The sequence below is a fragment of the Molothrus ater genome, chromosome Z (genome assembly GCF_012460135.2).
Source record: "Molothrus ater isolate BHLD 08-10-18 breed brown headed cowbird chromosome Z, BPBGC_Mater_1.1, whole genome shotgun sequence".
NCBI lineage: Eukaryota > Metazoa > Chordata > Aves > Passeriformes > Icteridae > Molothrus > Molothrus ater.
The window spans coordinates 26646944-26670093 of NC_050511.2; the positions used below are offsets into that span (position 1 = coordinate 26646944).

A 23150-nucleotide genomic window follows, 5' to 3' on the forward strand; every position below is an offset into this window, starting at 1 on the left:
CAAGCAATGTCTACATTCAAAAAACCCCCAAACCCTCCCCACCACCCCTGACATTCTATGGCATGGGATAGCCCTTTGGTCACTTTGGGTCAACTGTCCTGGTTATATCCTCTCCCAGTATCTCATGGCTCCCCCAACCTTCTTGTTGCTGAGCCAGAGGTGGGAAAAGAGAAAGCCCTAATGCCACACAAGCCATGCCACAACACTGAGCCATCAGCACTGCTTTAGTCACAAATCCAAAACAGAGCAGCATCTGGAAGAAAATTAACTCCATCCCAGTCAGGCCCTGTTAATGTTTATCTTTGTGTCTGTGCTCCCTATTCAATCCTTAGCAAGTACAGTACCTGACGCTGCATTCAGATAATGCAGAGCAGAGATAAACAGGCACTGGCTGCAAGGATAACACATTAGAGCAGCTTCTTATTGGAGGGTCAATGGGAAGTAAACACATAAATACATTTTCTACTTCCTTGACCAGCTTTTTATGGGCATTGAATCTCCAACTGAGAATTACTTCTTCCTCAGATAAAACAGGCAAATATTTTGACTATTTGATATTCAAAATCATGGTTTTGCAGCTTTCCTCACATTTCCAGATTTCTCTTGGGAGAAAGGGATGGCAGCCTTACATGAAACGTAAAATCCACAAAGGGGAGTAAACCTTTCAGGCTGGAAAGAACACAATGGTTTGAAACAAGCAAGTAAAGTGCTATTAGCAGTCTTCATCTTTCTTGATAGAAGCCTTCTCATGATGGCTGCTGTTTAAAGGCTGTCTCATCAGACACCAACACTGACTATAAAAAACAAAGACAAGGCAAGGACTGGAGTGATTCAGAGGCCCTGCTTCTCTCCACATGGTGCTCTCCAGAAATTGTGAGGAATTTCTCTGCCTGTTCAATGCTTCCTGCTTCCATGGACTTCAGAGCACAAAACTGTTCTACAAAAAGCTTCAATTTCTTTAACTCATGGGTTTTAAACACACACATAAAGAGCTGTCCTGAAAACTGATATTTATATGAATTATGCTTGACTATTGTGGGCACCTAAGCACCACACAGACACTTGCTCCCTTCCCTACCCCCAAAGACAGTTTCATGGGGAAAGATAAAAGGGAGGAGCAAACCCCAGAAAATTCATGGTCAAGGTAAGGATGGTTTAACAGGCAATGGAAAATTGAAAGAAGATACAGAGAAAAGAAAACAGCTCATGATACAAGGACAATCACTAATCACCTCCCATGCTAGACTGATGCCTCATCAGTTACCAAGCAATAGACAGCTAACCTATCTAACACCACTCTTCCTGCTCTTTTATTGCTGAACATGACACTGCAGGGCATGGAAAATCTCTTTGGTCAGTTTGGGCTATATGCCTAGTTGTGTCCTCTCCCTGCCTCTCACACACTCCAATCTATTCACTGGGTTGAGGATGAGCAGTGAATGCTTTCATGCTGCACAAATGCTGTTCAGCAGCATCTGAAGAGTTGGTCTGTTATCAGCACCACAGGAGATACGGTGAAAAAACCCTCATCCCAGTCAGACCTAGTACAAAGGCTTCAGATCAGTAACTGGCAGACAATCCTAACTCTGACCTACTTGGCAAACCCATGAGTCCTTTCAGTCTGGCCTTTGGCATCCCCCTTGCTTTTCACTGTTATGCCACATTTTCAGAACAAAGACAAATGCCTCTCTATTTCTCTTGATGTAGTAGCTGCAAGACAAATTGCTTTTGCAATGAACAGATGTAAATTGCTTGAAATTAATTTTTCTAATATACCCTGGTCCTGCTTCCTTGGACAGTATTTCGTGTTTGTAATGGAAACTCTTTCTAGGAATTTGCCTGTAGTGTAGCCATGTTCAACTTTTACATCTGAATAAAACAGTAAAATTAGATTGCCTTCCTGTCTTCAGTTCACTGATCATAGCTATGGCAAATATTTCTATGGTTAAGTTCTATCCAAAAGCTTCTAAGTAATTTGTACTTCATGGGAATAATTTCACTGTCACTGAAATAGTAATTCCAGTGAGGGTTACAGTGGGACAAACACCTTTGAAGTCACTGGAGTTGCAATTGATCACACCAGGCTTAGTTCAACCTCTAATGTTTACTGGAACTAGTGAAGCCTCAGTAGCTCTGGGCAATGGGATGGCTCAGGGGCTTGGGTTGCTATCTGTCTGCCTGTCAAGTGACAGTTGCCATGGTATCAGAGCACCTCTGGAAAGGCAGCTGGTTTCTTCAGGCCTACAAACAAGCATCCAGCCTAAATGAGCTCTTAGAAGTACTATCGTGCCAGGGCTGAAAAACAGCATGTATGCATTGGCTCAAAAAGAAAATGAGTTAATTTGAACTTGGGTTCTCTGCAAGCTGTGATTTTGAACTTTCTGAAATTGCAGAAGACCAACAAACCTGGTTCCTTGTTTGCTGAGCAAATCCTGTTGCATTAAAGGGGGAAAAAAAGTTAGCTGGACTGCCAGCTGTATTTAAGAAGGAAAATGATCACAGCTGCTCTCTTTTGGGATGATTCAGCAGTACACATTCAGGTGCATGCACAGTCACAGCACTGGATCCCTTTGGAGCTGTAGGCACAGGATAACTTATCAACAACCTCTGAGCAGGCTCAGGCATGACCTGAAATGCAGCCCTCAGACCTGTCAAGCCAGCTGCAGCCTAGGCATGGATACATACCTAGAGTATCTTATGATGAAAACTCAGGTTCCTATGCACTTGAATAGGTCAATGTACAAAATGGATATACATGAGTCTGACACACAGTGGGGCTACACGCAGGGGCTGAACAGCTGAAGAGCAGCTTGTCAGAAAATGTCCTGGAGGGTCTGAATCAACAACAAGATGACCATGAGCCAGATGTGTGCCCCTGAGGAAAAAAAAGGCCAGTAGTATCCTGGGTTGCTTTAGGAACGGCACTGCCAAATGATGAGATCCTTTTTCCCTGCTCAGCACTGGTGATGCACACACAGATGCTGTATCCAGGTCTGAGTCAAACTGAAGCTCCTGGAGGGAGTCTGATGACAGACCACAAACACAGTGGACTGGAGCACCTTTCACAGAAAATGAGGCTAAGAGAGCTGGAACTGTTCCACCTGAAGAAGAGAAGTCTCAGGAGGGTCTTACAAATGTGTATAAACAACCGACAGAAGAGAATAAAGAAAATGGAGTGAGACTCTTCCCAGTAATACCCAGTGAATGAAGAGGAGGTAGTAAGCACAAATCAAAGTAAGACATTCCATATAACCATGAGAAAAAAAAAATACTGTCAGGGTGACCAAGCACAAGGTTTTCCAGAGTGGATGATAGTCTCTGTCCCTAGAGATATTCAAACCAAACAGACACAGCACTGAACAACCCGCTGTACTTGACTCTGCCCACCCACCTCAGTGGATAAGGTTCCATTGCCCTCATGGATTCCATGCTTCCACTTAGTTTCTAGGTGCCTAAACTCTTCCATGACTTAACAATTGACTTAAATGACTTAACTATTCTGTCCTGACTGCCAGCCTGCAAAACAAGGGCGATATTTGCTCATTTCCAAAAATTATAGAGAAAGGGAAAATGCTAGTTAATATCATATTTACCCAAATCTGTGAGTGAAAATTTACAATGGAATGAAATTAAAAATATTCAAGTATTTGCAAAAGTTAAGAAAACACCCATTCAGCAGACAAAACTAAGTGTAGAACAGAGTTAAACTTTGTCCCATGACCGGAGAGATGAGGGGAGTTGGATATATTTTCTGAAAGGAAGGTTTGCAACAAAAAAAGTTGAGCAGTAGCTGCAGCAAATTCTCACTTTTCAGCATTAAAAGAAAAAGAACCTCTTGCAAATCTGAGTACTGTGGAAAACATTGTTACAGCAGTGAAGAACTTGTAGGGAAGGAAAAGTGGCTGAGTTTCATCTAAATTTACCTAAGACATTTCAATTAGCAAAACTAATGAACTTATTTTCCCTACTGAGATAAGGGAATCACTAGCTAGTACATTAAATTTCATTTTCAGGGGGTACAGGCTAATCTTTAGAGTAAGTTTAACAAGTCTGGCATCTGTATCACTTATTCCAAAAACCTTAGACATCTTGTGAAACATCTCTGAGACAAACACCTACAAAGATTGTTTTTCTCTGTTGAGAAAGCATCATTTCAGCATGATGCATGCTCAATTTTCAGCATTTGCAGACTTGCCAACAGTTTACCTTAGAGCTTGTTTATACATGCACCTTCCTCCAGGCACCACCCAATCTGTCATAAACAATGAAAATAAGATGAAAGTCTGCCTGTTTTCATCTACTCCGTTTGCCAGCTCAATTTAAATCACTCTGCAGAAGGGAAACCTTAAACGATCAACAAAATTGGGAACACCTGAGTTTTGGTCACCTTTGAATCTGCTCCAAGAGCTTCTAAAGAAATTATGCTTTTAAGCCCAAGTATATCCTTCATGACTGAAGAAGGTAAAATGAGACAATGTTTGTCTGCATCTATTAATGGATCACTTATGGAAACATTATACATAATGTAACTGGAGCGCCAACATAAGAAGGACAAGGACCTGTTGAAGCAGGTCCAGAGGAAGGCCACAAATATGATCAGAGAGATGGAACACCACTCCTATAAGGATATGCTGAGAGAGCAGGACTTATTAAGCCTGGAGAAAAGAAGACTCTGGGGAAACTTTAAAGCAGTCTTCCAGTGTGTAAGGGAGGTCTAGAAGAAAGCTACAGAGGGATTTCTTACAAGGGCTTCTAATGGCAGGACAAGAGGGAATGGCTTCAAACTGAAAGAGTAGATTTAGGTACGATATTAAAAAGAAATTCTTTCCTAGGAGGGTGGTGAGGCACAGAAACAGGTCCCCCAGAAAAGCTGTAGCTGTCCTGTCCCTGGAAGTGTTCAAGGCCAGGTTGGATGGAGCTCCAAGCAACCTGGTCTAGTAGAAGGTGTCCCCACCCATGGCAATGAGTCTGGTACCACACAAGGATCTTTAAGGTCCCTCCTAACACAAATCATCCTATGATTCCAATACCTACTCTGGTGAGCACTGTTAGTGTAGCCAAGAAAATTCTCTCTGTGGCAAAGATTGTAAGATTAGGCCACATATTTCTGTAATTAGTAGCTCGCACTTTTAAAAATGTTGACCTTGATTATCATTAAGAAGTTGGCCTTACTTGCTTATTTAGGCATTGTTTGTTGTTGAGCACATGGTCACACATTCAACAGCTTTCTCACAAAAAAAGAATAGACCTTATTAGACTCTGCACCATACTCCTTCCTTTCTCTTATTTCCAGATGTTTTTTCATGCTCTGGCCTTCAGGGTTCTGCAGTGTTTTATAAACACTGCTACATCTCTGTGCTGTGCTTAAGCAAGCCTTAGTACTGAAACACTCAGACAATTATTCTGGGGAACAATCTGGCAAGACATACTAGAAGAGCTTTAAACTACTTTTAGCAGAGAAAGAGGATGTTCTACTGGCTTATCTGAAATGAACCAGGAACACCATTTGGGGAACAGCAGGGAACCTGTAAATCATCCCAAAAGAATTAGACAGGGCTCTTCCCAGGAGATAAAGAGGTGGATATCCCAGCTGAAGTGCCTCTACACCGATTCATGCAGCACAGGTAACAAGGCACAGGAGTTGGAAACCATGGTGCAGTTAGAAAAGTATAACCTAATTGCTATCACAGAAACATGGGACATGAGTTATATGACTGGAGCACTGCAGTTGAGGGCCACAAGCTTTTCAGAAGAGACAGGCTGGGAAGGAGGGGTGGAGGTCTTGTGCTCAATGTTAAGGCAGGGTTAGATTGTGAAGAGGTGTCCCTGATAAACAGCCATAAAGAGACTGAGACCTTGTAGGTGAAAACCAAGGACAGGATTAACAAAGGACACCTGGTGACAAGAATCTGCTATAGGCTGCCTGATTAGAGGGAGCCTGTCAACAAGGCATTTTGCTTCAGATACAGGAAACATCATGCTCACAAGCTCTCATCCTGACAAGGACTCCAACCACCTGGTCACCTGCTGGGAAATCAATACAGCAAGCAATCCAGGAGACTCCTGAAAAATGTGGGGAGCAACTTCTAGCACAGGTATTAGACAAATTAACCAGAGGTGAGACATTACTGTACCTGGTACTCACCAATGCGATGGATGAGCATATCAAAGGAGTTAAGATCAGAGGCAGCCTTGGCTGTAACAACCACCCTGGCTGAGTTCCTGATCTCAAGGAGTTTGGGCCTGGCAAGGAGCAAAATCAAGATCCTGAACTTTGTAAGAGTGGAGTTCCAGCTGTTGGAAAAAAATTAGTGAACAAGGTCCCAGAAGAGAGGGGCTGATGGGAACTCTCTTAGAGCATAAGAGATCTTTATCCCAATGTGTAGGAAATCATGGAAGGCAGGCTGGAAATTGGCATGGCTGAGTATCTGCTCATCAAACTGTGGAGTAAGAAAGAAATGTACAGCCTGTGGAAGCAGGGACAGGTGACCTGGGGAGACTACTGGGATATAATTTGGATGTGTAGGGATGGCATCAGGAAAGTCAAGGCAAAGCTGGAACAGGACTTGGCAAGAGATGTGAAGAACAACAAGAAGCGATTTTATAAGAACATCGGTCAGAAAAGAAAGGCCAAGTAGAGTGCATCCATCCTGGTAAGTGATGGTGAACTTGTGAAAACTGGAAGGCTGAGGTACTCACTGAGTTCTTTGCCTCAGTCTGCACTGGCAGTCAGGCTTCCCACTTCTCTCAAGTCCCTCGTCCTACCTCTGGCTGTTGAAGGATCGAAGTCTCTCGGGGCCTTTTGTGTCGCTGTGATCCTGAGAATGTTAAAAGTCTCTTTTCCCAGCCTGAGCGCTTGAAGAATGAGTCGGAGCTCTTCAGCTCTCAGTCTCAAGGTTGTTTATTGTTCCTTATCTATAAAATATTTTCTCCTGCCCTGCCGAGGTCTGTCCAGCAGGACAGTTCCAGGCACACTGCCTGCCCCCAGGGCAGTATTATGTCTTTATACTAAAAACTACATATATAATGTTTACAATTACTTTCCAATACCTATCACCTATGTTAGACAGTGAGCTTCTATTCCAAACCAATCTGTAAGTGCCAACATCACAGCAGAAGATAGAGGCCAACAAGAAGAAGGAGAAAGGCTGGACATGCCCAGTTCCCTCCATCTTGCCTCCTGAACCTCCATACCAAAAACCCTAAAATCTACTTTTCCACCCCGCGATAACTTCATTATTATTGTACCTAAACTGTTGTGGCTTGCTGATCTTCATATAAGGTTGGTAATTTGCTCCACAGGTCATAATCAAACCCACAGGCATTTTGGGCTCCATGCCAGGGCTTCTGAGCCCCCTGGCAGGGGTCCTGGCCATCCAGGACAGCCAGAGGGATGTTCTGGGTTCCCACAAAAGTCCTTTTCCCTATAAGCAAATTACTTGGTGAAGCTAAGTCACAGCCACAAGTCTATGAGATCTTATGAGATGCATTTCCAGGTCCTGAGGAAAGTGTCTGCTATTGCCAAGCCACTCTCCACCATACTTGAAATATCCTGGCAGACAGGTGAAGTGACTAGAAAAAGGAAACATCACTCCCATTTTTAAAAAATGGGAGAAAGGAAGATCTGTGGAACTATGGACCAGTGAGCCTCACTTACATGTTTGGGAAGATTATGGAGCAAATTTTCCTTGTAGATATGCTGAGGCAGAGAAAAGACAAGGAAGTGATCTGAAGCAGCCAGCAAACTTTACTGAGAGCAAATCATGCCTGACTAATCTGGTGGTCTTCTATGGTCCAGTGACAGCAATGATTGACAAAGACAGTTATCTCCTGTCTCCTTCTGTAAGGCCTTTACAGTCCCTAATAACACCATTACCTCCAAACTGGGAAGACATGGCTTTGATGGATGTACTATTCAGTGAATAAGGAATTGGCTGGACAGACACAGCCAGAGACCTGTGGTCAATGGCTCTGTGCCCAGGTGGAGGCTGGTGAGGAGTGGTGTTTCTCAGTGCAGACAGAGGTCTGGGGTCTGGTGCCCTTCAATATCTTCATCAATGACATCCACAGTGACATTGAGCACACCCTCAGCAGGTTCATAGGTGACACGAAACTGAGACACTGAGAAGGCAAGATCCCATCCAGAGAGACCTGGACAAGCTTGGGAAATGGGCCCATGGGAATCTCTTGAGGTTCAACAAGTCCAAGTGTGAAGTGCTGCCCCTGGGCCAGGGCAGTCCCAGATATGAGTACAGACTGGGAGAAGAGCTCATTGTGGAGAAGGGCCTGGGGGCTCTTCTGGACGAAAAGCTGGGCGTGACCCAGCAGTGTGTGCTCACAGCACAGAAGCCAATCCTGTCCTGGGCTGCACCATAAGGGAGCACCAGCAGGGAGAGGGAGGGGATTCTGCCCCTCTATTCTGCCCTTGTGAGATCCCACCTAGAGTGCTGCATGGGTTCAGAAAAGACATGTGGACTGTAGGAGCAGATTCAGAGAGCCATGAAGATGATCAGACAGCTGGAGCACTTGTCATGTGAACACAAGCTGAAAGACCTGGGCTTGTTCATCCTGGAGAAAAGGCTCTGGGGAGACCTCATTGTAGTCTTCCAGTACCTTAAGGGGGTTTATAATAAAGAGGGAGAGAGACTTTTATATGGGCAGATAATGACAGGACAAGGGGCAATAGTTTCAAACTGAAAGAGGGCATGTTTAGATTAGCAATTAGGAAAAAATTCTTTACTGTAAGAGTAGTGATGCTACCAACTGTACTACTCAGACTCAAAGTGCTCATTTTATAATATCTTGTCTGATATTAAGAATTGTTAGGGGATTTTCGCTTAGTTTTCATCCTCATTTTTAGACCTAAGATTGTTAAAATGAAGTCCATGAATTTTTCAGAAAAGAAACTAACCCACGGAGGAATACTTCTGGTAGTTGAAACTATGGAAGTCTCAGTCTCATAAAATTATTTGGTTGTCTTTTTTTCAGATTTCTTCTGAGCAACTTGCATTCAGATGGTGCTTAATGTCATTAATACCCACAGCCTTGTGCAAATACGTGCTCCTCGCTGTAATCATACTAGGTTATGTTTCCAGTCAGAAAGTTAACCAGAAAAAAAAGACACGCCCCAGGTATGAAAACTTCCTTTCCTTTGCAATGGCAGATGCATCAGAACAAGCTAAATGACACAGATGATCAAAAGATATTAAGAATGTTAAGTTCTGCCCTTCTGTCACAATGCCTAGGAAAATGTTACAGCAAAAATGTTGAGAAATTACTGAAATTAGGGGAAACCAGCCTAATCACATTCTAATTCTATCTGGAGGTGTAGTTATACCTGAAAGCGGAAAAATATTTTTCTCTAAAAACATCTTTGTTGTAAAAGCTTTCTAAAAAGCTTTGAGAAACACATAGCACAACACATAGCCAGCCTTTTACAGGGTACATTTTTACAGGAGTGAAAATCCAACTTTTGGAAAAAAACAATGGGACTACAGTTTCTGGACAAAATCTGAACCTGTTATGGACAAACCACCTGCACCAGCTTTGAAGCAATATAGCTATTTATGTTAAAGAGCTACTGCATGTCATTGTAGGAAAGCAGCAATACACTGCTTTCCACCACTTCAATGACACTCAGAGTAGACTGGATCACCAAAACTCTGAAGGAATAACTTCTGCCTGCAACCAGACCTGTTGCAAGGTGAAGAAGCCAGAATACAAAAGGACTTCTAGATAAGCTATACATATTTATTATATAAATCCAGTTCCTGGAGGGTTCAAAAAGCACTTCCTATATTTTAGATGCCTCTTTGACTTTCAGCTTGCATTTAAAGTATGCCTTGCTGGTTTTCTTACTTCAAACCGAGGTGAAGATTAAACCAGACAGGTTTTGGCACTTTTAACCTCCAACTATTCTCATTATTTGCAGCATATTATATAGGAATCTCTGAATACAGGAAGTTACAGGAATGACTAAGTGACTAGATTGAAAAACTATCAAAGAATCAAATAATTTGAAAATGCAGGATAAAATAAAAAACATTGAAAATTTATTCTTTTGTGCAAATATTGTTATTGACACCATATCAAGACCAATATAATTTTCTACATCAAGTTGCCTAGATTATAAAGCATCTAGACAACTTAAAGAATACTGTGCCTTGATTCAAGATATATAGAGGCTGCTTTTTACATTAACCTGATTTAAGAAAGAATGAGAATGAAGCAGCTCTTCTGTAACTTTCCCAAGAAATCATGAGAACTTTCCCAAGCAATTTCACATGCATTATCTGTGGTCTATAAGATAGAAAATGGAATGTTCTTGCTTAGAAAAAGGATCTTGTCTTCTCTGTCACTTCTATGAGCTAGAAAGATGAGGCTGAAGTATCTATTTCTTTACTCTTATTCTTGGAGAATATGTGAGACTGTACAAGCAACAAATGAAAGAAAAATCCTATGAACAACTAGACTATCATTTTAGGGAACAGCAGGCATTGCCAACAGAAAAGTATTTGTTCAGATTGTGCTAAATTCAATTTTTCCTAAGAGGTCAAATGCACTTTTATCCTTAGACAAAACCAGATTTTTAAATGCATTCCTGATACATATACTTCACATTCATCTGATATTCTGCACTGCAGAATTTGGAGAAACATTTTTATTAGGGATTTCAGGATCTTTTTACTACACATGATTTAAGGAAGTTTTCTGCACGTATTCTGTAATGTGTGGTAAATCACTCCACAAGAGATCACAGCGACCCCACCACTATGGTATCAGTCATAAACCCTAGTCATGGTCATGTTGAAGTGTCATCTCATTTCCTAAGAGCTCCTAATAGGTCCTCGTTATTCCTGGCTGCAATTCATGCATCAGGGGCATATTGTCCATGAGTGGCATATAACAGGGACGTTAATAAAAGCACTTGCCTGAAATCAGACCTTTTGAGAATTATGGTCCTATGTCATCAATACACATCTTCACCAGTATGCTTTGTGTTAACAAATGTTGGCAATTTACTGCAGCCTCAACCTAGAAAGATGATTATTTTTATTTGGAAACAGCTGATGTGGAATCTGGTTTGGACCAACCCAGTGCAGGACAGGGTTCACCTCCAATCTAGCAGCTGCCAGAGAGGAAAGGAGGAACTGCTGAGAGGGAAGCATGGAGGTGTGCTGCACATGATCACCTCGTGACTCCTTCTCCCAGCCAAATGGAGAAGGTTACCTTTGCCGGAGCAGACTTTTTACTTAAGACATGATAAAAAAAAAGCCAAACAAGCTTGAAGGGAAGAAACCTTTACAATCCATCCCAGGTTTCACTTACATTTCCTACTAAGCATACAACAAAGAACAGATCACTCTTACAAGTAGGATCACTGCAGAAAGAACATTTTTCAGTGGACCAATAAAGAAGCTGCCCTGGTAAAAAGTGGATTGGCTGCATTTATAGCATACTGAAGTTTATACCAGCAGCTTAATGCAAATTTCTGTCCCTAATGGTTGTACTTAAACGAATTTTACTAGGAAGATATGGAGCATAACTCAGCTCCAGCTGCTGCTAAGAGAAAGAAAAAATATTTCTGCAAGAAATGCAGAAATAATAAGAATGAAAACAAAGAACAATGATACTTATTTTTTTCCAAAATAATAGCATTAAGGTATTTTATAAACCTACTACAGCAAGACATCTTACATTCTGAAATTTCTTCAACTTTGGAACTGAGTTGCAAAAACCTACAGGTATTTCCTAATCTTAAACATAAATATTTGCTCAATAACATGATTTGACTTTCATTAGACTATCGTACAATCCTGTTGATGCTAAATAGATATCTATTCCTACTGAAGCTGCTTCCAAATTAGGAGGAATGACCTCATCCAGAAGTATTAAAACTGCTATCTGTATGTTATATATTTTATACTTAAATTAATTTTTAAAAAGCTCAGCTGGCTGTCTTAATTAGCTAATCACACACCTGCTCGGTTTAGGTTTCAAGCTGGAAATCTGTAAACATGACAAGTGTTAAATTCTGCAGGCAATGCTGCTCAAGTACAAGGATAGTCCTGTGTGAGCAGCTGCTCCACAGGGGCTTGTCTGACTGTAAGACTGCTTCCACTTGCAAATTTTCGTGGCTGGGGTAATATACAACAAAAGAAATCAACCTGCAACAGAAATATCTGGAAATGAGAATTTCAAATATCTTATTAATGTAAACTGTTGACCTCAGATGACAGTTTTGTTTCTAGGGGGAGGGGTATGTCTATGTTTTAATATACAGTATCTCTTAGTTATGTCTAAGACTGTAACTAACTGGAAGGAGAATTTTATTTGCCTTTTTTTTTTCTTTTTTGTGAGAGGTGATTTTTCAGACAACAAAGTTTGTCAGCTTCAAGACAAAGACAATCTCCTATAAATGCACACTTACAAAAAAAAAAACTTCTGCACAAAATCCCTGTTCTTTCTAAGGCAACAGTCAGAAAACGAACATGGCACACCTTACTGCTAGATCAGGCCTCCAAGTATTTGCAAATAGGAATATGAGACATTGCTGCCTTTCCCTCAGTTCAGTGGGACTTCTCAAACACTTCCAAAAATCATAGTGCTATTCAAGCAGACAAAGAATTCCAAAGCCTTATTTCTCTTTAGTGAAAGTCAATAACTGCAGTGTATATTATCATACTGAATGATATTAACCCTTGTGGTACCTAGACACATGAAATTGACTATTTGCCTTAGTTTTATGATTGTTGGTCAATCTACCAAAAAATCCAAAAACCAAACCAAAACACACGAAAAAACCCAACAAATCAACAACTTTCCAGGGGCAAATGTTCAAAAAACTAAAGAATTTAGAATGGACTCACTGTAAACAAATAACTAAGCACAACTTTTTTAGATTGAAGAATACTTGAAAGCAGGTGAGGGGTTGTTCATGCATATTTTCTGTTCCTTACTTTAGAAGAAAAACTAGTTTCAGAACGAATAGTCTAGTGAAACAACTAAAAAATCCTTGCAGCAAACTTAACATTTATTTTCATCTTTTTCGATTCACCAACAGAGTTTCATGACCAATTTCAAAAGAAAATATTTCAGGAAGACAATTTTTGTGTGTTTCCTGCAATTTTCTACAAAAACATGCTCTAAAGAATAGTTGAAACTTGTTGGTATTCACCAGCAAATTAAGCAACCTTAGAAATGTGTAGACCACTACAAGAAAGAAGATCTTAAGTATAAGTATGTTTGTTACTATAAGATTTCACTTGAAACATGAGGAGATTTAAACCTTTTCCTCTTCATTAGATCTGAAATGCAAGCATGTTGCTTTTCAAATGAATCTGCAGATGGGTGCACCACTAAAAATTCCTGTCTGGAGCTGCTATGAAATACAAGCAGACTGTAGGAAAGATTTTATTAATTTTATGCTCTTGGATGAGTAAGAGACATTTCAAGTGTTAAAGCAGAGTAGCCATTAAGATTACAGTTGAGACATGATTAATTTTCCCCTTGCTGTCACCTGTGCTAGTCTGTCACCTTTCCCTCTGACCTATTTCTATTCTCATTTCCTCAGCACTCTGTGGACCAAATTTGTATTGGTGACATCAGTGATGCTGAGATCAGAAATTGGCTCCTTGCCTCTGTTTTTCCCTTGCCTTCCCTTTAATTTCCCTTTCCCTGTGCTTTTCTTCAAAGATGCTTTGCTGCAGCTCTCAGTGCTTTGCAGGTATCCTTGACTACAGCTGACATTCCCATTCTCTGGCCAGCTGGAGCAGGTCTGGATATAATCCAGATCAAAAGCAGGTGGCTAATCAGCAAACGAGCAACTTGTTGGCACACAACAGAAGTGACTAAGTCACTACTGGGTTCCCTCTTTTCAGTCTTAAATTTGGCCAAAAAGTAGTTATGGGTGGTGGATCTTGAAGAAAGTGGATTGTGAATCATACTGCAAAAACATCCCCAAACCCCACAACAACAAAATGGCTCTTTTGGACTGAACAGTCACAGACACCAGCCAGCATCCAGCTAGCAGGCAAGCCAGCAAGGCCTAATACAGCAGCACACTTGCAATGTGCTTTGTGAAGAGGGCACCAAAATAACTTTGTAATGCAAAAATCTATGATTGGAGGGATAGCAGAACTTCTATGGTATTAGAAAAAAAACTGCAAAGTATTTTAGCAAACCTTTGAAGATATTAATTGCACAATAGTATAACTGTTGCATGAGATTTCTAATATATAACCAATCTAGCATAGGTTCTAGGAGCAAACAAAGCTGCCATGTGCACAGTGATTTGAACATGTTTACAAACCCTGCTTGTATTTGAAATCAAAGTACATCCTCCTACAAACACTTCCACCTCATGAAGTTACTCAGCAAATCGTTACAAGGGTAAGATAAGTCACTATTTATTTTCACTATCTCTTTTTGGACAGCTTGTTTTCTAAAGAATTTTTACTAAAGAAAACCCAAATTTAAAACTACAAGTATTTAAACCTACCTGTCAAAATTCTTGTTGACCGTGGTTATTTTACAGAATGCCTTCAAAATATCCCTCTTCTTCCTATCAAATAATTAATGCAAATTATCGAGCTGAAAGAGGAAATTCACTCTATCAACATGAATTCAACATTTCTGCCACCTAGATCATTGGATAAAAAGTTGACCTCTATGTACTGTCCTTGTGTCTACCACTAATTTATTCTTTCTTTCAGGGAAATTGCATGCTGTCTTTGTGCTTTCAAAGTGGAGATTATCTAACTTTCAAGAATTTAGGTGTTTGGCCAAATTACATTTTCAGCGCAAGAATATTATTCTCCACAGTGTAATTGTAGATGTAAGGAACTACTGGGGGAGAAAATGCACCATCATGGCATGCTTAGCTAGAAACTCTACCATCACGTGTTAACATGGCTCCATATGCCAGGAGTACATATGAAGAAGGCCAGTATAAGGGATCTGAACAGGAGTATCAATACAGTCTACTCAGTTTAGCTTCCAATGCAATTTAATACCACTTTCTTTAAGCCAAGGTACAAAAAAAACCCAGTGAAAGTAGTATTTGTCAGGACAAGAAAATATGGTAGCTATGTGCAGCATAGTTCCAGAATGCTTTGGCAGCAAATAATTTGCTGTTATCTGAGTTAAAAATAAAAGAATTTCCAAAGAGGAACAAACCCAGATTAACACATGTACTTTCAGAAACAAAGTAGGAAAGGTTCAATCTATGACCTTTCAAGTCATCTACGCTAACACCTTTGCCAATTTTTTTGCCAATTTGAAACCAATGCTTTGATTTTCCAGAGGGCCTGTGGCAAAGCCTGACCATTAAATAAAATCTTCAACATAACTGCAGACCTCCACTCCTAAACTGATGTGCAGGTTGTATGGTCTGTTGCATTGCTTGTGGTAGCTATCACAATCACAGTCCTTGTAACAGATTTTCTACTCACCAGTGTCTGCTAATAGCCAGGCTGTTTCTTGAGTAAAATTACACAACAACATAATCCTTGAAATGAATAAGCTATGCCTGGTAAAAAGCACTTTCATAATGACTGAAATTTGAGATCTCTGAAGGTGGATTGCCTTAACCCTCAATTCAGCCTCTCCACAATTGCAGCAGCATTAACGCACTTGTTTCTTAAATTGTTATAACACTCCTTTAACCATAACAAAAAATAATAGCAGATTTGAGCCACAGTAGCACAATAAAAATATTACTTGTTTACAATCTCTACTAAGTCTTCTTTATCCCTAAGATCATCCTCTAACCAACTACAATCATAATTGCTTCTGTGTGAAGTTGCTTATACAGGGTGTTCCAAGTACGCCTATCAGATGAAACAAAGCATAGAAGTTAGTTTTGAAGTTATACGCTAGCTACCTGAAAAACCTGCACCAGCCATGAGGAGGCAAAAGAACTGGCCCAGTCAAATGTGCTTCCCACTAACTGCCAGGAACCTCCATTTTACATTCCTTGGCCTGAATATTTTCCCATAATTTAGTTTTAACTTGGTTTGTTTCTTATTCTCATTTTGACTTTTCTCTTACTCCTACCTTCTCTTGTGCTTCCTCAGCTCCTCTCTCATGCAAGAAAAAGGCCATTTTTCTTCTAGGCAGACCGTGTACTCCAGCTAGGAACACAGACACAATTAATCAAGTTTCATGTGTATTTAAAGGCAGACTTACAAAAAAACAAATAAACAAACAAACAAAAATATGGACAAACCCCCACAAAACAAATGAAAAAACCCATCCACTCTAACCCACAGGAAATAGGTATAGGAAAAAGAATAGGAATGTAGAAGGACCAATATTTTGGGGGATCCTTCATTCTTCAAAGCAGCCAAAATTTTGCATGTTTAATGGGTGATGTATAGGAATCAAGGAATAGCAATGGATACATCAATGATGCTAATAATGGAGCCTCATCCCTAGACTTGCCAGAATAACACAGTTTCACATCCTGTCAATGTTCTCTGTGGATGCTGACTATGTAGCAATGAAACCCAGTGTATTTGAGTTATTCTCCAACAGTCCACAAGTTTTTGATAGCTGGGCTGGAATGACAACTGCTGCTATTGCCCTTACTCATGCATAAGGGTCCAACTCCTTTATTTTATTTAGAAATTCTATGCTGTGACAAACACAAGCCAGGCCAATGTTGCAGGCCATTTCCCCAGGCAACAAGACTAGCTAGAAGTCTGCCCAACTAGCCAATCAGTTTCTAAGAGGACAATTTCTATTTAACTTTTGGCGTGGTTTCTGAATTTAGCATGCTGCTAGTGTATTTAAGGGTTAACCTTCCAGTTTGGATGTGCCCTGTGCAAGGATTTGTGCCACACCTTTGCTCTCAGGGGTTCTTCTGGAAAGCCCTCCCTCCATGCAGTGGCTTCAGAAACAGACATGCCTGTGCAACCTTTATTTAGATTGCTCTGAACATAGCTCTTTCTAAAATGCAGCCTGTTCAGTCTCAAGTGAAAAAAAATAGCTTTTGGCCCAGGCAAAGTAGGAAGCAATTCAGAAGAGCAAACTACCTGCTTTATTTGGGATAAGACCGAAATAATCAGTTGTTTCAGCAACCTATGCAACCTGAAGAGTTGGTTTTGCTTGCTACTTGCATAATCTTGGCTTCTGAGGAAAGAGCTGGAGAGATGCAAGGCAGCAGCAGAAGCAAACAGGATTAACAAAAGCACCAAGTTTTTTTCTTCTCCTGGTTGTCCTACACCATGGCAGAAGTAGCAAACTTAGTCTCTTGCAAGTCCTCCTGAACAGGCAGGGCAATGGCTGAATGTAGTGGGAGTGATGTGGGAAGAGTTGCTGAAAGAGGGAAGAGACATAACTCTTATCGTTACTTCAAAACAATTTTCCTGTTTCAAGAACCATTATCTCCTCTTTTACAAAAAAGACAATTTACGATAATAAATTAATAATAATAATAACAACAATAGTAATAGTAATAGTAATAGTAATAATAATAATTATTATTATTATTATTAATATTATTATTATTATTATTATTTTCTAATTATAAAAAATAGCTTGGTTTGTTTACAGTGGTGCAGGATAATGAATGCTTTGCAAGAGATTTCCATGTGGTCCATACCTGTTTCAGTCCTTACACAACTGCATCTCCAACTAAACTGTTGCTAGCTTGGGGATTATTTTATCATTATATCCTTTACAGCTAGGGCTATAATATTTTGTAACTGATTATATTTGTTTCCTTGTCCCTGAGATTTTCTTACACAGCACTCCAGTAATGGTTTCCAGTTACCTTTTAAATGTCACTTTATTTGGTCAGTGGAGGGATGGTTGTCTTACTACTCTTAGTCTGCTTGCATCTATCCACTCACAAATTTGTTGTCTTCCTTGTTAATTATTCTGAATGCACACAGTCTTAGAAGAGGTTCAGTAGTTCACCAGCAGAATTCAGGTTTTCTGTGTTTTTTGAAAGACTCCTGAGAAAGTTTAATACAATTATGAATCTGTGCTGCTTACCACACATACTAACATTCCTGAACCTAAATGTCAACATACACTTATACCCAGGCATAACACACTGACAGCCTGCTTTGCTCGATAATTTATTCACAATACTGGACCTGGTGGAAAGGCAGATGGCAGTCAGGGGCAAAAGGTATACAGCCATTGTCCTTAGTGATATTGTTAGCACATATTAGAATCCATGAAGGCAATAGTGAGGCAGAGGATTGTACCCCTGACACACTGAGAAAAATCAATTTGCCCTGCTAAATAAGAAGTAAATACAATGGGCCAATAAATAATACAGGAAACAATTGACAAAATTATAAGCACTATGGACAATATAATATTAACAACAATGTATCAATCTAGTTTCATCATACAGAATATTAATATCAAACCCTTTGTAACTAAGGCCTGTATATTTACTTAGCTTATTGGCCTCCCTGGAATGGAATCATTCTGCTTTCCAAACTTCTAATCAGAGATTACTCAATTAAATGCATCCCTTTACATTTACTGAAATTAGCAAGTGCACTAGAGTTAAACCCCTATTAGACAAACACCTCTCCAGTACAAATCCACAGTTGCATGATGGGTTATTTTCCTTGATATTTTCATCTTTTATCCTGAAAGAATTAACTCTGAGGTATTAACTTTATCTACTTTCTTCCAGGTACTACTAGGTTATGATTTAGTTGAATATTTCTCCTTATTGTCAAATATTAATATTCTTCAAGAACTCTTATGTCATTTAAGACACTTTATAACACCTCTATAACTAGATAGGTAACAAGAGATGACAACTTTTTGCCAGATTCCCACTCTCTGCTGCAGGGATTAACCTGACAGCTGTTTTGCTCTATTTTGTTATTACTCTGAGCATGTCATTCTATACAATTCTTATAGTGGAAAAAGTCCTCATTAATTTTGCAGAAAAGTCCCAGATATTTTCAGTAAGTTGCAAATTTTCAGAAATTCAGAATGGCTGGTTAACTGCATGCGTTTTATACACTCTAGAGGAAGTGAAAGTTGGAAAAAAATTTTGTTTCGTGACAATTGATAACAGAAATATTTGAAAACCATTGATAAGTTCTGTGCTACAAGCTTCTAACTCCTCTGAGTATCTTCTTATCAGAAACAGATTTTAACACTGTTTAAAAGTAGTACCCAATTCTGCTTCTTTAGTTACAAAAAGCATTAAAAAATAAAGTTTATAGCCCTAACTTTTTTCATTAGTAAGAGTTTTTCATTTAAAAAGAATTCTGATTATTCTTTATTTTAGGAAAATAATTGAAAACCATGAGGCTAGATAGATCTATATTTGAGACAGAGGCTTTGAGACTGATGAAGGCTTTTAAACATCCTAAAAAAAAAAAAAAAAAAGTCTTGTGTGGACAAGAACACAATGTTTTGATTGTGATAACAGTCTCACACATACATTATATTCCACCTGAGTATTAAAGAGTGCATGGCAAAGGATACAGGGCTCTGACTCATAAGCATTGCAGCACACTATTGCAGCACTTAGACATTACTAACACACCATTCTGCTCCTACCAGCCAGGACAATGGAGTGTCCCAAGATGTAAAGTCTCTTCAACTGGCTAAATTTTCTCTTCATGGAAAGCACAGGGTGACTTTGTGAAGTTGGGACTGACAGTCTCCATATCCCTAGACATCAACAAAGCCCCACAGCAAAAGCCACTGCATGGTTTTGGCTTAAGAAGCAGTGCCATACCCACACTTCAGCTATCACAGGTTAAACTGGAACATCACCATCAAACATAGACCCGGTAGTTTAATCTCCACAAACATTTAAGAATCTAATAGACCAATTCCAGGAATATGTTTTATTATTTATGGGAGAGGAAGCCTACCCAAGGGGGAGTGTCCTATTAAAATATTTTATTTCAAACCACTAAAATTTCTGTCAGAGCTGTAATGAGAGAAGCGCTATTTGAGCCTAGTAGAATCTTGAAGAGTTTAGTAATTTTTCATAGGAGATCTCTAGCAAAGCCGGTGAGAATAATCTTTGCTAAGCCTCAAAATTTCATCTACTGACAGACATTTTTTTCTGTGTTTATACATAAGTCTCCAAAAGTATAAAGATTTTTCCAGGTATGAAGACAGCACACAACTACAGCTGTTCTGAGAACTTTCTTTGCCAGAGGCTAACTACCTCCTAGCTGTCTCAGCTAACATACCTTTAATTGCACATGACAAACTGGACAGTAAGTATCACCATCACTATCCTATCCAGAGCTGTCAAGCACATGATTGCGAGCTAACTCAAGTGCATTACACAGCTAGATTAAAATATCATGCATTAAAACAATGCTTTTTAACTGCCATTAAGTTTAACATGCACAGGTCACTGAACTGAAGATGGCAAAGGCCAAACAGCCTCTAGCTCTCAGACAGACAGCAGGCAAAGCTGCTGCAACAATGAACACAACACTCTTGCAAGCTAAGTAGCAGAATTTATATGGAATAAAGTAGGAAACATGTAAAGAGGCTGAAAAACAATGATTTAGAAATCATTGGGATTTCTAAAAGGAACACAGATATCTTCGTAACACAGAAATGTTTCTGGCTAAGCTAGACCATGTGAACTTACAATTTCTTCACAGTTATTAATCCCTTATATGATATCCTGTTTATGACTGGATGATTTTTTTCTGGAATCACCTTTTTGTTGGATTAAAAGTTGCCTTCACCTATCACATTTCTTGTGAAGAATGAAGTTCTCTGGAACATGTCAAAAACATAGTCTGAAGCAGCATTACTTTGCCAAAATGCAATGGGTTGGTTCATATCATAGAATCATAAAATGGCCTGGGTTGAAATGAGCCTTAAAAATTATCTAATTCCAACTCTTGCCATGGGCAGCAACAACCTTCACTAGACCAGGTTGCTCAGAGTCCCATCCAAACTCACCTTGAACACTTCCAGTGAAGGGACATCAACAGCTACTGGAGGCAACCTGTTCTAATGCCTCACTATGTTCACAAGAAGGAATTTCTTCCTAGTAGCTAATCTAAACCTCCTGCCTTTCAGTTGGAAACCATTCCCCCTTTCACCTGTCCTTGTAAAAAGTCTTTCTACATCTTTCTTGCAGGCTCCCTTCAGGTACTGGAAGGCTGCAATGAGGTCATTTCAAAGCCTTCTCTTCTCTAGGCTGAACAAACACAATCCTCTCAGCCTTTCCTAACAGAAGAGGTGCTCCATCCCTCTATCAGCTTAGTGGCCTCCTCTGGACTCACTCCAACAGGTCCATGTCATTCCTGTGCTGGGACCCCAGAGCTGATGCAGCACTGCACGTGGGGTCTCACCAGAGCAGAGCAGAGGGGGAGAGCTTCTTCCTGCTAACCACACTACTTTGCATACAGGCCAGTACACATTTGGCCTTCTGGGATGTAGGGTCATGTCCAGCACACCAATTAACTTTACCAGTCAAAATTAAGCTGATTTATCTGAATTTCTGTGTTAAAAGTGGTAATATGAATAGTTGTGTAAGCAGACTGCTAGAAGCAGTGAGCAATGTAAAAAACAGTTGCAGAAAGCTGACATTTGCTTCTTCCATTAGCATTACTGAATGGCCTGTCCTGTGCACCATCTCCTGATGAATGATTTATTTTGGCTTCAAGATCTGTTCTTCAAAGCTAAACAGAAGCAAACTATTATTATATCCTAACCAGAGTGTGAACATTAATTTAGAAAGAGTCTGCATATTGACAAGACCAGCTGAAAACAAAACTTGACATCTTAAATTGCATACCTTTCTTCTTGAGTAGCTGTTTTTCATGTTCATGCAGCTGATTTAGTAAGGAAGAAGTATAAACAGAAAATAAAAATATCTCCAGAGTCCTACTTACTTATAGCAGTTAGCAATTAGCTCATAGGGGACCACAGACAGAACACCCTTAAGAACACCCTCAAGGCTTTATCTTGTCATTACTCTGCAAGCTGAGTAGCAGCAAAGATGGCTCCAATTTATCCAGGTGTTTGATAGCCTCTAGAAAAACTTACTCATCCCAGATATACTATATGCCTTTGGTACTTCTGATCAAATTGTGTAACTGAGCAGCTAGCAGTCATTCATCTGGGAAAACTCTGTTATTGTACACAACAAAATTGCCCTTGCACACTGAGAACACATTTAACAAAATACCGAAACAATTCTCTCTTAGTAGACCATTTCCCTCCCCATTTTACTGTTGTTTTCCTTTATCATCATACTCACCAGGCTGATTTTTGATAAAATACATTTCTGAGATACGAAGGCTAATGAGACATTCCAGGACTTGTCTCAGATGTTACACCTTTAGGTAGGAGAGAGTCTTACAATATTCTGCTAATTCATGCAGTGCACTGATTTATAAAATTTACCAGTAAGTTCTAAACATATTCAGTTGTTATTGCATTATGTGAAAACAGGTACCATGACTTAGAAGTTACAAACATATCCTACTGCTCGAGAATTAGAAAAAAAAATATATTGATACAACCTGTGACTTGGTTGTGGATTCACAATCTCGTAATCTGAAAACTACACATGAAACAGGACCTAGAAAAATACTGTGAAAACAAAAAATCTCTACAGTTTCTCTTCAGAGAATGAGAATTAGAGTTTCTTTTTCTGTCTGTGCCATTTTTTTTTTCCTAGTTGCCAGGACAAGAATATCCCCTTTCATATGATGAAGTTAAGTATGACAAAAAACACATTTTAGGGAGGATGAAAGTCCTGTTAACAGCAGTTAGCTTTACTTAGATTCCACTGTCTTAAACATGGTTGCATCTGGGCAAAACCAAAGTCTGTAGTTCAAGAAGAGAAAGTACTCATAATTGGTTCTCATACATTGTTTAAATGGTGACCAGTAGCTTATAAAAATGAGTATTTTTAAATAGTGTAATTTCACCTTGTAGTCACTGTCTGTAACACTGGCATAAACAGCACTGATTAAGGAAAAGAAATTCTGGAAGAAAAAGCAAATTAAAAAAAATAGGTAACTGTAAAGAAGGAAGGAGAAAAGGATAAACACTTATGAGAGAAAAAGAGAGGAACACAACTCAAATTTGATTGGAGGAAAGAAAATGGAAGAGAAAAAACCAAACTTTGGGAAATTCTACTAATTGAACAGTCATAAGATTTTCCTGGTGTG

At 39.6% G+C, this 23150-nt stretch overlaps 1 long non-coding RNA gene across 3 annotated transcripts in view; it reads right to left on the reverse strand.

Moving 5' to 3' along the window:
- The window catches only part of LOC118699608 (uncharacterized), a 116381-nt gene that overhangs the window by 87439 nt on the left and 5792 nt on the right, over window positions 1-23150 (reverse strand). For 2 of the 3 annotated variants that reach the window (XR_008508953.1, XR_008508954.1), the window contains exons 2-3: window positions 16057-16133; window positions 14501-14563 (exon numbers count right to left, since the gene is read on the reverse strand). This is a non-coding gene — a long non-coding RNA (uncharacterized LOC118699608). Of the gene's footprint in view, window positions 1-14500; window positions 14564-16056; window positions 16134-17036; window positions 17121-23150 lie in introns of those variants that run through there. The other variant, XR_008508955.1, reaches the window with a different exon arrangement.